This window comes from Halictus rubicundus, chromosome 3 (genome assembly GCF_050948215.1).
Source record: "Halictus rubicundus isolate RS-2024b chromosome 3, iyHalRubi1_principal, whole genome shotgun sequence".
NCBI lineage: Eukaryota > Metazoa > Arthropoda > Insecta > Hymenoptera > Halictidae > Halictus > Halictus rubicundus.
Genome location: NC_135151.1, coordinates 19078607 through 19095073, shown reverse-complemented (window position 1 = coordinate 19095073; position 16467 = coordinate 19078607). Strand labels below are relative to the sequence as shown.

The 16467-nt window shown below is 43.8% G+C and overlaps 1 long non-coding RNA gene across 2 annotated transcripts in view; it reads left to right on the top strand.

Annotated features, from left to right (window-relative positions):
- Positions 1–16467, top strand: part of LOC143352909 (uncharacterized) — a 166778-nt gene that overhangs the window by 102383 nt on the left and 47928 nt on the right. For both annotated transcript variants that reach the window (XR_013082018.1, XR_013082019.1), the window contains exon 2: positions 10226–10646. This is a non-coding gene — a long non-coding RNA (uncharacterized LOC143352909). The remainder of the gene's footprint in view (positions 1–10225; positions 10647–16467) is intronic.

The window sequence follows — 16467 nt, the reverse complement described above, 5'->3', positions numbered from 1 at the left end:
ATCAGTTAAGTCCTCGGTACGCGTAACGAGTTCATATCTCGCGCATCGTTTGCCTCGAACAGTGAACGCGAAGGAGCGGCCGGTCTTCGGCCGGAGAGGGTCTGTCGGGAGCCTTTCGACTACATCGGGGACGAGCGAAGCACACCTGACAGATTAGAACAGGTCAGGAAATGGTCGACAGAGAAGGATAGTAGATTCGAAGGGGGAGAGCAAAGAAAGTAGAAGGGAGTAGTTTGGTCAGGCGACGGCCGAGGTTCGAAGAGTGTGCAAGACACAATGGATCTCGGTAGCGAGGAGAGATAAGCGGAGTTAAGTAGAACGATAGAAATTTCGTATTACGCCCGGCGAAGAGGCGGTTTCGGGAGGAAGAGGAGCGGCAGGAGCGGAAGGAGGAGGAGGAGGCAGACGCGGAAGCGGAGAGAAATAAAGAGATGCGGAGAGATATGGGGTGGCTGGGAAAAGGGGGAGGGGGACGGCCGTATTCGCAAACACGCGAATTTCAAAAGGTACTCGACTCCGCCGATGTCCCCGACATAAGCGGCCGAGGCCCTTTGACGACGTATGCAAATACAGATCGAGCATGATAAATTGCTCTTGTCAAGACACCCGGTATTTCGCACGAGCCCATAGAAACCCGTCTTTCATGGGGAACGGATTCCGCATATATTTCGCCGGCGACGGTTGAGGTCTGAGCGAGCGGCGCGTCGCGTCGCCTACTCGGCCTCCGCTCAAGAACGGACCAAACTTTCGCAATGGGTGCCAGCCTCCTCCGGCTCCCTCGCGGGATGCGCGTTCCCGTTGCCATCGAATTTTGATCAAATCTCGACGGGCGACGCACAGTGGGCAATTTGGACAAAATCGGATTCAAAATCAAGGAACTTTCGATAGGAATGAGGTAGAGCGATGAAATGTTTTTTAAATGAAAGCTAGAACTTTGTAGAATATGGGAAAAATAGGGAGATTATGGTACGAACGCTTTTTAACCTTGAGAAAATTCGTTAAGGGGGCCGGCAGGGTTTGAAACCCATATACGTATGCATGGGTCAAAACCTTTTTAAACTATCGCTTCAATATTGCAATGAGCAGTTTCGAAGTGGTCAATTGTGTTTCCTAAAAGTCCAATCTATGTCTGTATAGAGCCCAAATTGCGAATTTCTACCTCATCGTGGAGTAATTTGTAATATTCGGCAGAAAATTCGAATTCTGAAGCAAGTGAGACGTCACAAGATGGCTGCCGCTGAGAGATTCTCTTAATTTCGCGAGATTTAGTGTTCGTATCGAAAAAAGGGCTCTATACAGACATAGCAAAGTCATGTACAAACACGGTGGTATGCATTTTAAATTGATTACTTACTTATTTAAGACGTAAAATGTCTAGAAAAAAAGGCATAGCATAACATAGCGCGACAGTCAAGGCCAAATGCCTGCCGGCCCCCTTAAACTTGCACAATTTCAAGAAAATTGTGGTTTTCCCAATACCACGCGCGGAAGAAATGTTTTTTTAACATGCTATACATCATTTCCCATAGATTTTTTCACGCTGATTTCAAATCTGGTCTCAAAATTTGTCTACGACCTCAGGATTTTGCAAAAAATAGATATTCGTGAGAAAAACTAATGAAGTGATTTTTTTCGTTGACATGATTGGATGGTAATAGTCTCCCTATTTTTCCCATAGTCCGCAAAGTTTCAGCTTTAATTTAAAAAAAATTTCATCGCTCTACCTCATTCCTATCGAAAGTTCTGTTAATTATCCTGTAGGTTATGAAATAAGTTAAAGGTCCGTAGTACGTGACAAATAAAAAACAGAATATATAGTTTATTCAGGAGTGAATACAGGAGGAGCTTCTCGCTCAAGCGCTTCAGTTCAACTAAAAATGTTCGAAGTCTGTCCTCGGACAGTTGCCGCCTTTAAGGATGGTCATGAACGCAGAAGGGAGAACCCAGGTATAAGGGATAGAGGAGACTTTTTCTTTCGTACGTAGATGCACTCTAAATGTATACTTTAACACTCCCACTCATTTAGAATTGTCACTCCCACTACAGCGGTAGAGGCTTCTCATTCGTACACGCACGCTTTAGAGAACAAAAGGCGGAAAAGAAACTTAGATAACTTCTAAATATCTAGTTTAACAATCCGATTTTGTCCAAATTGCCCACTGTGCGACGCGTCGCGTACGTCGATCCTATTCGGAGATCTCGACTGGCTCTCGGGTTTGGCTACGATTGACGAAACTCTGAACTAGTTTTATAAACGAGGTGTTTCCTCGATATGTTAGGGGGGCCCATAAATAATCAATTATTTTGAAATCGAAAACAAACTTTGTAATAAATTCTAGTCTTTATATAATCTCCATCGTTATCAAGGACAGTTTGCCATCTTTCCTGAAAACTTTCAACCCCCGCTTATACAGGGTGAATTCGATAAAGCAGGACACCTAAATATCTCCGTTACTTTTCGTTGTACAAAAAAACTTCGTAGGACAAAGTTACACTGTTTGAAGGGCCACATATAACGATGTAAGGGGAAAAAAAATCCAAGGTCATTTTTATCAGATTTCAAGGTTATCGATGTTTTTTTTAATGGAATGATATATTTTCGTTAACGTAATGTTGTAGCTGACACAATAACGAATTCGTGCATGTAACACAATATGACCTTCAACCCAGAAAAATGGTATAAATAAAATTCAACGTGTAAGATTCATTTGATGTATTTCTGTTGCGCCAAATGTTCAAAAATATTTCCTTGAGCTGCTATACATTCAAATGTATCGCAATACATAACATAATAACAGATTCGGCGTTGACAGGAGGGCAATTATGTTATAGCTTCACCTATACGTTCGTACAGAATCGTGTTTATCCACTACTAATTGCACAGAAGACCTTCTTGCTATCAGATTTCCACAGTTTCTAAGATTTCTCGATCAGTTTATCGATGAACGTTTCACAATGCGTTACTCGAAGGAAGATAAGATTGATATGATTTTCATTTATGGAGAAAGTCGACAGTGTTTAAGGGAAGCCGTGCAGTTGCGGCTTGATACACTGTTGTACCCGTTTCTTATAAAATATAAAACGCTCCGCCGCCGTTCTCACTTAGCGACCGGAAACACAGCGCGTTTCATTGTGCACCTGATCGCTGGGGGCTTAAGTGATAGGGGGTCTTTCATATTTCACGCAACTGGTGGTAATTCAGAATCGTTTCATATGGCGAATTTGTTTTCTCACACCCCGTATAAACTTGTGTGGGAACAGAGGTGTTAGGAAGTACTGGTCACTTATAAGCACGAGGAGACGAAAACTTTAATGTGATAATGTACAAAAGAAGAAAAAAAAAAGAAGAGAAGTACAGGGGTTACAACAATTGCGTCCGCGCTCGGATTTACGGGGTTCGCCTCCGTCTGAGGTCACTCCCACGATTATTTCCGCGCACTCGATAGGCGTTTCGAACGCTCTTTTTCGTCGTCGTCTCTACACGTCTCTAGCTCGTCTCTCTACAATCGTCCTTTCGCCACTGTCTTGCGTTCGCGGCTGCCGTATCGGCCACGCGTACTCTTTCTCTCTCACTCTCTCTCTCTCTCTCTCTCTTTCCCTCTCTCACGCATACTCTTCACGCTTCCTTCGCCACAACACGGCGCTCTGTCCTTCGTTACACATCGCGATGTTTACGTGTTACTTTCCGCGAGACGGCCGTTGCTTTTCGAATTCACGATCGCGCGGACCCTACACTTGTTTACCGAAACTTTTCCAACATTTCAGGTGTGCGCACTACAATTGTCCCGTTGGAAGATGCGTTTCTGTTCCGCTGTGTGATCTGTTTCGTTAATTGCTCGTTTATGACGTTAACGCTGTTCCATATCATTTTATAAAAATTACAGGATTTTATCCGTCGAAATTTTTAGCTATTCCTTTTTATATTATTAGGGGGACTCGTAAGTAATCAATTATTCGTCGTCGTCCATATCGAAGCCTGTGAGAGAGATCATAATCACCGGCAGCAAACCTTCTGAACCAACGTTGACACTCGTTGACCTTCAGTACATCTCCATAAACATCGCAATTTTTCTTTGTTGTTACCGTTATATTAAATCCCGCATGAAAATGAAAAAGTATGCAATGACGAATACGCAACTCACGCGATTTTCTTCCAAGGGAGAAAGAAGGGATCCAATGTCCCTTCGTGTGTGGACACGGTCGAAATTTTTTTTCCGGGACCCGTCATCGGGGTCACCTACTGCAAACTAGTCCGAATCTCGAAGAATTACGTTTAACGCTGTTGCTCCTTTTGTCCAGCCGGTGGCAACATCACGCCTTCACGACTTTAAGAAGGGTCGCATTTATCTCGCTGTCATATCGCGTTAATACGGGGCCTCCACCAGTCGCGAGCGCTCCTCGGCGGCTGCTCCACGATTCCGTGGCTAAATCGGCTCATTAACAGGTCTCGTGGGGGGTCCCGGCTCATTTGCATCACACTCGCCCTGAAACCGGTCCAACGAAACCGTATTAACCCACTGGGACTGTTTCGGAAAAAAACTATTTATTTGTCGCACAGGAGATCACGATATACGACGTCCTGGGAATCATCCCCACGTTCACTACAACTATACGCTCCACGTGTAACAGTTTTCAAAGAGGAGGAAATTCGTGTTGTTTATTGCATTATTTTTTAAAATTAAATTAGACGCTCCACAAACTATCGCTAGTACCTTTTTATCAAAAAAGCTTTTTCCTTTGCAATTCCGACCAATAGCAATTTTTTCAAGATTTCGTTTGCCCGTTATTTAGTAAACTATGTCTTCTAACGTATCAACGAGTCTCAACTCATTTGGTTCAATTTTAAGAAAATTATACGATCTTTAAATGTGGTTCAGCGTGAAACATTCGGGGTGTAGCATTCGTCGGAATATTCTTGATACAAAAATGGAAACCATTTACACCGTGCGAAACGTTATTTTATACGGTATTAATGTTAAACATAAGATAAGATATAATAAATAATAATAGAAATAATATTTGGGGTAAAAACGTACCTGAACAGTGGTCTCGTATTTCGGTGAACCACCGAACGTTTTCGTTTCGTTTTAATTTGTTATCGAAGCTCGATGATCACTTGCCACCGGGTTTCTCGTTAATTTCAAGTGCAATAACTTTCCCGAACTCCTCGCAGGTCCATCGTATAAGAGTTTCCTTGCATTTACCCGATTCTGTTTACCGAGAAAATTGCCGGGATTCTCCGGGAGCCTCTCCATCCCGTCCACTCGAAGCTATCCATGCACTTAATCGCGGCGAAACACGTTTCCGATACGGTACGCGTCCAATTCTCCTTAATTTCGGCGGGGCAGACGTGACGCATTGATTTTCTCGACTTTTCAATTTAATCAGTGACCGCCGGCTGAATCGGTCCGCAAGGCACCAACGAAACCAGGTTTCCGAATTCCTGATGGAAATGCAAATGTCATCAGTCCGTCTGCCCGTTGCGAAATTGGAGGGACAGATATCCGACTCGGAACCTGCGGAAATGTTTCCGGAACCATGATTCCGTGCGACGCGATTCACCTCTTTCTGACCGATCACATCTTCTTCCAAATTTTCATCCACTTTCGACTACTAGTTGATTCGCCCGTTTAATATTTAAACGAGTGTAACGTAATCATTTAGTTATTTAGGATCGATTATAGGCAATACATTGTTATTAGAATTCTTTACTTTCATTTTGCTATGTTATTGTGTTTTTTATTCTTAGAAACTAGACTGTGAGGTTTTGTGCAACAATAAAATGCGTGAATTGCAAGAAATTCTGGTTTTAATGATTATCGTAGGTCAAAAAATTCGTTGATAAAGAGTTTTTTAGTTCAGGCGCTTTCGCTGTTTTGCTTTCCTTTCACTCATTTCCGACGTTAGTATGTGAAACGAACAGTCTACTGAAAACAAACATTAGGACTCGTAGTCTTCATTACTGATAAATGATTTGCGAGATTTCTATCTCCTAATAATTCACAGAGTAATAGCAGACTTTCACCTGACAGTTCATATTTGAGAAACTGAAAAGAAATTACGTAGAATGGTAGCTTGATCGATGGAAGACCTTTCACGTGTATCAATTCTGAGTTCCCCGAAGCGTCACGGAACTGTTTCAATTAATAATAATTTGTGCATATTTATCACGACGCGGCTCTTATATTAGTTTTTCTAATATTATTTTAAAAAGTTTTACCGCTTCTCCAAAAATTATTGTTCGCTAAACTAACAACTAAAATCGAATGGAAATTTACATTCATTACCACTAACTTGATGAGCTTTGGGTGGATTTTAAATAGTTTCGTACATTATGAAAATCCATCATTTAGCGATCCTTAATTTAGTTACTGGGGATTTCATGAATTTATGATAAAAATTAGTAGAAATTTGAAACATTGGAAAAGTGGTAAGAATTTTTACCTGAAGAAAAAGAAATGTGATCCTTAGTGATCCTTAATTTAGTTACTAGGGATTTCATGAATTTATGATAAAAATTAGTAGAAATTTGAAACAGTGGAAAAATGGTAAGAATTTTTACCTGAAGAAAAAGAAATGTGATCCTTAGCGATCCTTAATTTAGTTACTGGGGATTTCATGAATTTATGATAAAAATTAGTAGAAATTTGAATCAGTGGAAAAATGGTAAGAATTTTTACCTGAAGAAAAAGAAATGTGATCCTTAATTTAGTTACCGCGGATTTCACGAATTTATGATAAAAATTAGTAGAAATTCGAAACAGTGGCAAAATGCTAAGAATTTTTACCTGAAGAAAAAGAAATGTGATCCTTAGTGATCCTTAATTTAGTTACTGGGGATTTCATGAATTTATGATAAAAATTAGTAGAAATTTCAAACAGTGGAAAAATGGTAAGAATTTTTACCTGAAGAAAAGAAATGTGATCCTTAGCGATCCTTAATTTAGTTACTGGGGATTTCATGAATTTATGATAACAATTAGTAGAAATTTGAAACATTGGAAAAGTGGTAAGAATTTTTACCTAAAGAAAAAGAAATGTGATCCTTAGTGATCCTTAATTTAGTTACTGGGGATTTCATGAATTTATGATAAAAATTAGTAGAAATTTGAGACAGTGGAAAAATGCTAAGAATTTTTACCTGAAGAAAAAGAAATGTGATCCTTAATTTAGTTACCGCGGATTTCACGAATTTATGATAAAAATTAGTAGAAATTCGAAACAGTGGAAAAATGGTAATTTTTATCTGAAGAAAAAGAAAGAAATTTTTATCTGGCCCCAGTTGCTGGCAATTAAGACAGGAAATATTTCTTTCGCATAAAGATCCGCAGCCTACTCTGATCAGAGTCTGTCGCGATTAAAAGGATTCAATGGAATTCTGTTTGCTACGTGGTGGCCATTAACGACCGACAGGGCGGCCAATCCCTTACGCTTCAACAGCGATGGGACCGAAATTAAATTCACGTAGACGAGAGTCACAAGCTGATTTGCTGAAAACCGTGCACCCGAGATTGGCTTCGCGGAAACGCGATCCCGCTCGGCAAATGATCCTCGCCTGTTAACAGTCTAATTAAGGTAGTAACCCACCACTACCGATAAGGAAACCGCGAACCTGTCGACGGTGTACACACGCTCCGAGCAATTCCGACGTATGAAACAGTACACCGGTGACGACATTTTCGTTGCTATTATGTAACGGAAGCCGTCGGGTGTCAGACCTTTTGCAAGACTTATCGCGGTTTCATTGAACCCTCTAATGAGGTGCACCTTCAATTATCTTGCTGTCTACACGGATTTCTGAAAATAAAACGTATTGCAACAGAAGACTTGTCGCTTGGAACTTTTCCGCAATCCCGCAAAAATTTACTAACATAGTTTCAACTATGTAATTTAACACTAAAAACCCCAAATCTTCCAAAGAAATTAAAAAAACTTCATATTTGCAGTTGTGCAATACGGTGGCGAAAATTAGAAAACAGAAATTCTGTAAGGGTCACGAGAGACCCAAGGATGTCATTCCATAATTAAAATGAATTTTAATACACAGTCTTCACTCGATATATGTCACAAGTATCTAGCCGATAAAACTCCCGGAACTATCCCCACTGCCGCGGGGTATACGCTGTCCTTTTCTACGTGTATCAAAGAATAATATCTTCTAGCCGATATATGTCCCTGGGTAGACCCGTGTTGTGGACATATATCGAGAAAACGCAGTACCTAAAAAATACCAATAATTGCAAAAACAACGATCCCAACCATTTCAATGCGTGAATTACAATTTTTCTTTTCTTCCTTATTTCTGACGTATATGCCCATTCCCATCAGTGCTCATACTTCTACATAATTGTTATAAAAATGTCGTCACACTGATTCGTCATGGAAAATAGTATCAGCATGCTCGACTCTATAATCAGACGCGTAGTCACGTACCACCACGGTGTTTAATATACTTGTGTGACGCGCGGATGTAAAATCGATTTAACTCTATTAGCACCCCAAATTTACATTCAAGATGTACATACAGATAACGATTGACATAAATTACAAAACGTGGCACTTGTTAACATCCTCGTTTCGCTCGCATATCGTGGCGCATCCTGTAGATCCTGGTTTTCCATTGAAAATGATGGGAACGACGGAACGGCGTGTTCGCGCTCGCGTCGACGATTTTCCGCGGAAGATCAAGTCATTCATGTGTCGAGAGGCCGGGGCACGTCATTACTGGAACCGCCCCTAAACGAGCCCACCCCCCGAGCGCCGCGGTAGTCTTCGTTCCATCTTTTCACCTGACAAATCGGCTGAATCTGAGCGTCGTGGTTCTCGAAGACGAAACTTGTATAGTATAACGACGTTTTCCAGAGGCTGGTGAAAAGCGTGGCCGGATAAAAAGCGGAAGAAACCGAGGAGGGTCGCCGGTGAATGGGGAACACCCCTGTAGTCGGGTTCGAGGGTTTTTCACCGGGAACGCGAAACCAGCATGATCGTTTAGCCGCCGCGGATAGACGCGCGTTCAATCTTTTCTAATCGGCCCAGGGGGCGAGTGCGTGTTGTTCCAGGTGGTCAGATTTCGGGCCATTTGCATGAGATTTCGGGGATAATGCGTCGCGGGGGAGACCTCGAGTGCGCTTGACCCGAGAGGGAACCGAGTCGCGTTAATAAACGCGGAGAACGCAGGGGTGGAAAAATGCCGGTTAATTGGGTCCACGCGGGGATGATTCAGACCGGTTTAGGAATAGCTTAGAGCTAATTATGCGTGACTACTAGCGCAAGATTATTTCAGTCGGAGAATTTCTTAACACTTCCACTGAAAGCCCATTAACCCCAGCATTCTTAGGGGGAGGGGCTCGTCGAACCCATGGGTTGGAAAACTTTAAATCTATTTTTCTTCGGTGAAAAATTCTCAGAATTTATTGTCGTTTGTACAGGGTGTATAAAAATTATATGTCACGACCACCATAGCGTGATTCTAGACCTCTGGATCGGTGGAAATCTGTTTACAAAATGCACCGCAAAATTCACCTTGACCTTGGAAATCAAGGTCAAAGTGTCGAAACGTTTTCTTCTATTGCATCGTATAGTACTCATCACGCAAATTTTTCGATATTTTGACCTTAATCTTCGAGGTAAAAGTGAATTTTGCGGTGCATTTTTTTCACAGATCTCCACCGATCCGAAGATATAATTTTTATACACCCTGTACATTTGAGTTTAATATTCCGGAGACCCGATGCTATAGGAAACAAATTACAGTGCACGCGAAGCGGCCCCCAACAATCGATGCAGCGTTTTCAGTTGCAATCAAGCATTCAACGCAGTCAAAAGTGAATATTCATTCAGCGAGAAGCGAATTATATCTGTTCTCTATTTTATAAATGTACATCTAAATGCAAAGTAAAATGTTCATAAAGCATCACACGCTTCAATGTTACAGAACTTTTTTTTAAAAAACCATTTCTTTTAGGAGAAATACGTGAAAAAGAGTATGGGTTTGAGGAGCCCCCCTCCCCTTGCAATTCGTGTGACGGCTCGAGGCTTGGGAGTGCTGAGGATTTTTAGTAATTCTGTTGTGCAAAAACGAGGCTGGAATATAAATAAATGACTTACTGGTTGCAATGAGAGGCTGGAATATTAGTAAATTACAATTTACTTTCAGTTTCACACGAGACCGTTAGCGAACGTATCATCGAAGCGATTTTTCAGCAATTTTTTTATTGGTTTTCAGGTCTGAATGGAGAGAGTTTCGGGCCTGTGTGCTGGTAGCGCGACAAACACGGGTTCGCACAAAAGCGCATCCTCGCGAGAAAATTTATCGCGACGGGGCGACGTTTTCCGTGAGAAGCGACGAAGAAAGCAATGAAGCGACACGAAAGAGGAAAAAATAGAACGAGCGAGAGAGAGAGAGAGAGAGAGAGAGAGAGAGGGAGAGAATCGACTATTTCTTGAATAGGCGCGACTGCCTTCCAGGGGACCCGCGCGAATCAATTCCCGGATTGACTCTGCACTCGCTGCACTCCCGATTTTCCAGCTTTGAAAGTGGATAGCGGGTGCCGTGGAGCGGAAACCGACCGGCCTCGACATCCACGGAATATTTCCCCCGTTGCTGAATGGAACATGGACCGGTCGGAATGCAATATACGAAGCGGGTAAGTGATTCAGCTCCACATTCGTTCATGATCGGCCGATATCGCACAGCGGAGACGAACAGACGCGATACGCGAACGACTTTCCTTTGAGCCTCGCTTGAATTCACGAACGCGCGATCGAAACCTTCGACTAATCTCGGAAAAGTCAAAGTAGTAATCGCCGGACTATTGCCAGCGATCAGATGCCATTCAGTCGACAGTATTCCTTCTAGTCTGCAAATCGACCTGCAACGTCGGTCAGTACGATTGCTGTGCACTTTTCTTTTTATATAAGTGGAAAAACAACATAGTGATAATAGCAGTACGTAATAGTTCGCATCGTTCAACGCGTTGTTCGTTGATAATAAAGGGAACCACAAAACGGAGGTGCCGATGCACGATATATGTCAACGACACGGGTCTTGCCAGCGTCGTGTATCGTACAGGAGGCATAACCGAGCCGTGTTATGTTCACAATCTTCGGGGCGTGGCCTCTCAACCTTCGTGACCCCACACGGGGTATATACCGCGATAGTTCTGCGACGTTTATCATCCAGACATTGGCGACATATATAGAGAAATCACCGTATTGTAAAGAGACATACCCGAGCCTTGCTATGTGTACACTGTTCGGCGTCTGAGGCCTCTCGAGCTTCGTGGCACCTCACGGGGTATATCCCGCGGTAGTGGGGATAGTTCCGCGACGTTTATCATCCAGACATTGGCGACATATATAGAGAAATCACCGTATCGTAAAGAGACATACCCGAGCCTTGCTATGTGTACACTGTTCGGCGTCTGAGGCCTCTCGAGCTTCGTGGCACCTCACGGGGTATATCCTGCGGTAGTGGGGATAGTTCCGCGACGTTTATCATCCAGACATTGGCGACATATATAGAGAAATCACCGTATTGTAAAGAGACATACCCGAGCCGTGTTATTTTTACAATCTTTGGAGTCCGAGGCTCCTCACGGGGTATATCCTCCGATAGTGGGGATAAATCCACGACGTTTATCATCCAGGCCTTGGCGACATATATCGAGAAATCACTGTAATCTAAATAAACCAGTTGTATGACCATAGAATTCCATTTCTACCGTGACATAATCCAGAAACTTGTAATTGTGCTTACCTTGATCGATCATTTTATTTAGAGAAGCGTTGCAGTTGTTTAACGTTACCATTCGTCGTTGACTAATTCGCCCGGATACTAGAGAGGACCTAACTAATACTAGAGGATCTATCTAAGAGGAAATTTTTTACCAGAAGTTCGTTGTCGGCCATAGAGTGATTTCGCGTAACCGTGCCGAATTCGCTCTATCAATTCACTTGCTCGACCCCGGCCCCGTATAAAACGTTGAACAAGGCATCTACGAGATGGAAGCGACATGTTCGTTCCCGCGGACCCGCGCTGCCATCAATCGCTGTAATCATCGCTCGCCTGCACCCAGCAATCCCGGTGCTCAAAAACCAGATACAATATCAATCATTCCGCAACGACTAGTTGCAGCAATAAATCACATTGTTGTCAAACCAATTTGCCGCGATCGTTGCGCCGTTTCGATTCCCTTTGTCGCGTTCATTTGTTGCGTCCATTGTGCGTGGCTCCGTTTCATCGGGAACCCGGCCCGTTGTAATATTCGTACGTTCGATTGCTGATCGATGCGTCCCGGGACTTAAGATGGGGTCAAATTCGATGTACAGGGCCATCGAGATAAAACCGGAATCTTTTCGAGCTGTCCCACAGAAGTGTCGTAGGCGAGGCAAGCGTGAACAAAGAAATTGTTGATACGATATCTTGCTATAAAAATCAGTGTCCATATGGGAAAATGTCAGCCACGAACCGTAGAACACAACCGAACAATGGCAATACTCGAATGGCTGCGAGGAAATCATGTGGTTTGGCTACGAGAAGGCCGTAAGTTCACGACCAACCTGAACGACCTGGAGTAATGCACAAGACTGTGTATTCTAGATAATATTCATAAATTTTTGCAACGACTAAGTTGTTCCGAAGTACAGTAGTCTGGGAATTAATGTGAACACACCAATATTTTTAATGTCTTATTGGTTTTTTTAAGTATTGCGATGTCAGTAGTAGCGGCCATTTTGTTGTACCTTCGATGAACTGATCTGTGTTGACAGGTATAGGTTAGTGGATAAGTCTGTAACAAATTACAGAATTACATAATTTTTAATTTCCACTAGCCACGGGTCAGTAAATTTATCAACACAGACTAGTTCATCAAACGTACAACAAAATGGCCGCTACCACTGACATGTTGCCAACTTTGAAAAACTAATGAAACATTAAATATATTGGTTGTTCACATTAATTCGCACACTACTGTAACCCGCATCGGCTATGCATAGGCGTAAATGTTTAATCAACTTAACGTGAATTAATATATTCTATTAAGCTAATTACTTAATTATAGCATTGTTCCAATTATTCGAGCTGTCCTAACTGCCCATATTGTCAGTAACAGTTGTCTCTTTCCGATGATACCAACTAACAAAAGATGAATGGAGTTACACAAGAGCGTTTTGTACCAGTATGAGAGCATATCTGTTAGTCGTGCTTTTATGTATTAATGTGTTTCACGTTTAACCGTCTGACGGCGGAACCCGGGTCAATTTTGACCCAGAGAATCAGTTGAACGGAGCGAGGCCCGCAAAAATTGTATTTAAACTTTCATAAACAAATCGGTGAACAGTACTAAACCTCGTCAATTATAATAGCTGCAAGAATGGTCTTGTGCGAGTGTTGCGAGGCCAAGAAGAATCGCGAGCAAAAGTTCCGGCGCAACCGATACTTAACACGGAGGTGCGATTTAATATTCTCCGTATATAAAATGTTCCCCCTCGCGGTTCTCAGCCAATGACACCGGGTAGCAACACCCATTAGCGTCGGTGGCTTCGACGTCATTAAAACAGAGGATAAAGAGGAGAGAAAAAAACAGAAGTGAAAGAAAATGTTGGTCGCAACGAGATCCTTTCCGCGCGACAAATGGATGCTCGCACACGCGTGTGCCAGCGCGGCGCAGCGCTCGCGCGGAAACTTATCGCCTGCCGTGAATCCAGAGGTGAAAATTCCCGTGAAAGGCTCTTTGATGGCGTTGTGAACGCGTGAATGGGGCACGGGACGAGAACGCTGGGATCACCCTTTCTCTCTCTCACTCTCTCTCACTCTCGCTCCCTCTCTTTCTCTTACGAATCAATTCGCAGATCGGCACTCGCTTTCATTTCCCTCGTTCATCGGCTTCTGTTCTCTGTAACGGTCGCTGCCAGGATCGTATTCCACGTTCCGGGGCACTGCTCCTTTCAGCGGCTGAAAGCCAATAAACCCGGCGAATCGTTTTCATGGCCTGTATATCGCTACTTCCCAACTTGCCGACGCTGTCCCGCGATTACAGGACTGTTTGTCGAACATTCCGCTCCGCGATTAATCATTTTTCCCCGCGCGGTAATTGTTTATCGCGTCGGTTTCGCTACTCCCGATGAAAGAGCCTTTCACGGAAGCGTTAACCGATCCGTGGAAAGGAAGGGTCTCAATCGAATCTGGAGAGGAGGCGTATCTGGCTGCATAAACTTTGCTCAAGTGTTCGCATTCTTTGTCGACCTAACGGCAGCTTCCGGTGGAATAGACAGAGGAACGGCGACGGAAGTTCTTGAGAACGGCTGGAATCAAACGAACACAGAATAAGCTTTGCTTAGGAACTTTAAACTTAGAAAAAACTGTTGTGGCATTATCTCAAGGAAATTACAAGAAATATTACAGAATATTTGTCACATTACCAAATTTGTATTTAATAGATCACTAAACATTCAGATATTATATGTGGAAATCGGATCACAGTTTCGCATGAATAAAATGAAAATATTCTAAGACGGAAGAAAAATTTAGTTTTAGAATTAGAATAGCGCCGAGTGCAAAGGGTTAATATTGAAGGGACTGATTCACGATTGCCGAGAAAGAGGAATTGTAAGACAAAGGAGGGTAAGATCGTCTCGGAAGATGTACGAGGTGTCGATCTCCCGAACTAGCCACGGCCCTGAGCGTTCGTATCCGGGGTTTTCTGTGGCACGGTGGCGATGTCGCACGTGGATTCGCAAAATGCAATCGCACCCTTGCAACGGTGCACGGGGGTTTCAGTTCAGGAGTGCACCCTTTGCCGCGGTGCAACTCGGTGCTGTGCGGCGCGGCGCGGTGCGGCGCGGCACAGCAGAGGAAGAAGTGCATTCATCAAGGGTGGGGAGAGAGGGTATGCAGCGTATCAGGAGGATTGAGCCCTCCTTCCCTCGTTCTATCGTCCCTTCTCACCCCTTCCGATCCCTGTTCCAACACCACCCTCTCTCCGCGCCCGTCCCTCGCTCTTCCTACTGGCATCCCTTTCCGTTTCTCGGTCCCTTTTCGCTGTCAGGGACAGGACGTTGACCTGACCTGGTGAAACACATACGGAGGTCCTTACACGGACTCTGAACCGCACGGAACGCGGTGCACGCTCGAGAGAATGCACGATGCAATCCCGAGGAGAGGGATTTTTGCATGGGGTTCCCGAGGTAAGAGCGAAACGGAATGGCAGGAGGACGCCGGATAATGGGCGGCTGGTAATGGTAATGGTAGTGGTGTCGCGTTACCACGGACGTAGGCGGTGCGTCAACGTCCCTCAACTACAAGCGGAGATGGTAGCCGGGATCGTGATGGTGACGACGGTGGTAGTGGTGGTGGTGGTGGTGGTGGCACCCGGAAAGAAGAGGATAAGCGGACGGGCGCGCGCGAGTCAAGATTCCCTCCCCTCGCGAAACGCAGCGGAGAAACGCGGCGGACGCTCTCGCGTTTTTCTCCTCCAGCCCGTTGTCTCTTGCTACCCGCCCGCGACCCGGTTTCCTTCTCTCTCCCGCGATCCTCGCAGAGTCTTGCGCCTTTCAGGGACGTTTATTTGCGCGATGTTCCCGGGGAACAAGCCGGGACGACGATATGCAAATTCCATGAGCCGGTACACCGCTGCCTAGCCACTCCGGCCCCCGTCGTCCTTTGAACCTTATCGGCCAGCGGCCGACCAGAATGCCAGCCTGTGAATTATTCAGCCGGCCACCGATACACCTGGTTCTGTTGCGCACCGTCCAAATTCTTGATGAGCAAGTTCCCTCAGACCTTCCCTTTCACTGTTAAATATTTTGTATTAGGGTGGCCCATAAGTAATAAAGAAACAAACATTGTAGTATACTCAAGGTTTTTATTTCTTAATTAATCATCAAGGACAGTTTGCCATCTTTCCTGCAAATTTTCAGTCCCCCTCTTATAGAAATCCAGGGTTCGTCAAGCAAAATATGACTCAAGGTGCCTCCTTACATCTTCTACAGAATGTTTTATTTCTTAAATAATGCTCCAGAGATCTGAGAAGATCAGAGGGAGCGATATCCGGTGAGTACGGGGGCGCGGTAAAACTTCCCATTGCAATTCTTTGATTTTTTCCTGAGTGAGTTTCGCTGTATGGGCCTGGGCATTGTCAATTTGTATTACACCTTTTCTGTAGATTAAAGATGCCCTCTTTTTCAATAGTTCCGAATACAGCCGTTGTAATTGCTGAGAATGCAACTCAGCAGTAACTGTTTCTCCAGGTTTCAACAACTCAAAGTGAATTATGCCACGACAGTCCCACCACATGAACAGTAACACCTTTCTAAGTGATAAGCTAGGTTTAGGGGTTGATATTGCGGTTTGATTTGCAGGAAGCCGTTGCTTGGAACGCTTTATGTTATCACAAAGAATCCATTTTTCATCTCCGGTAACGGTTCTGCTAAGAAATGGATCTCTACGAAATCTGGATAGCAATC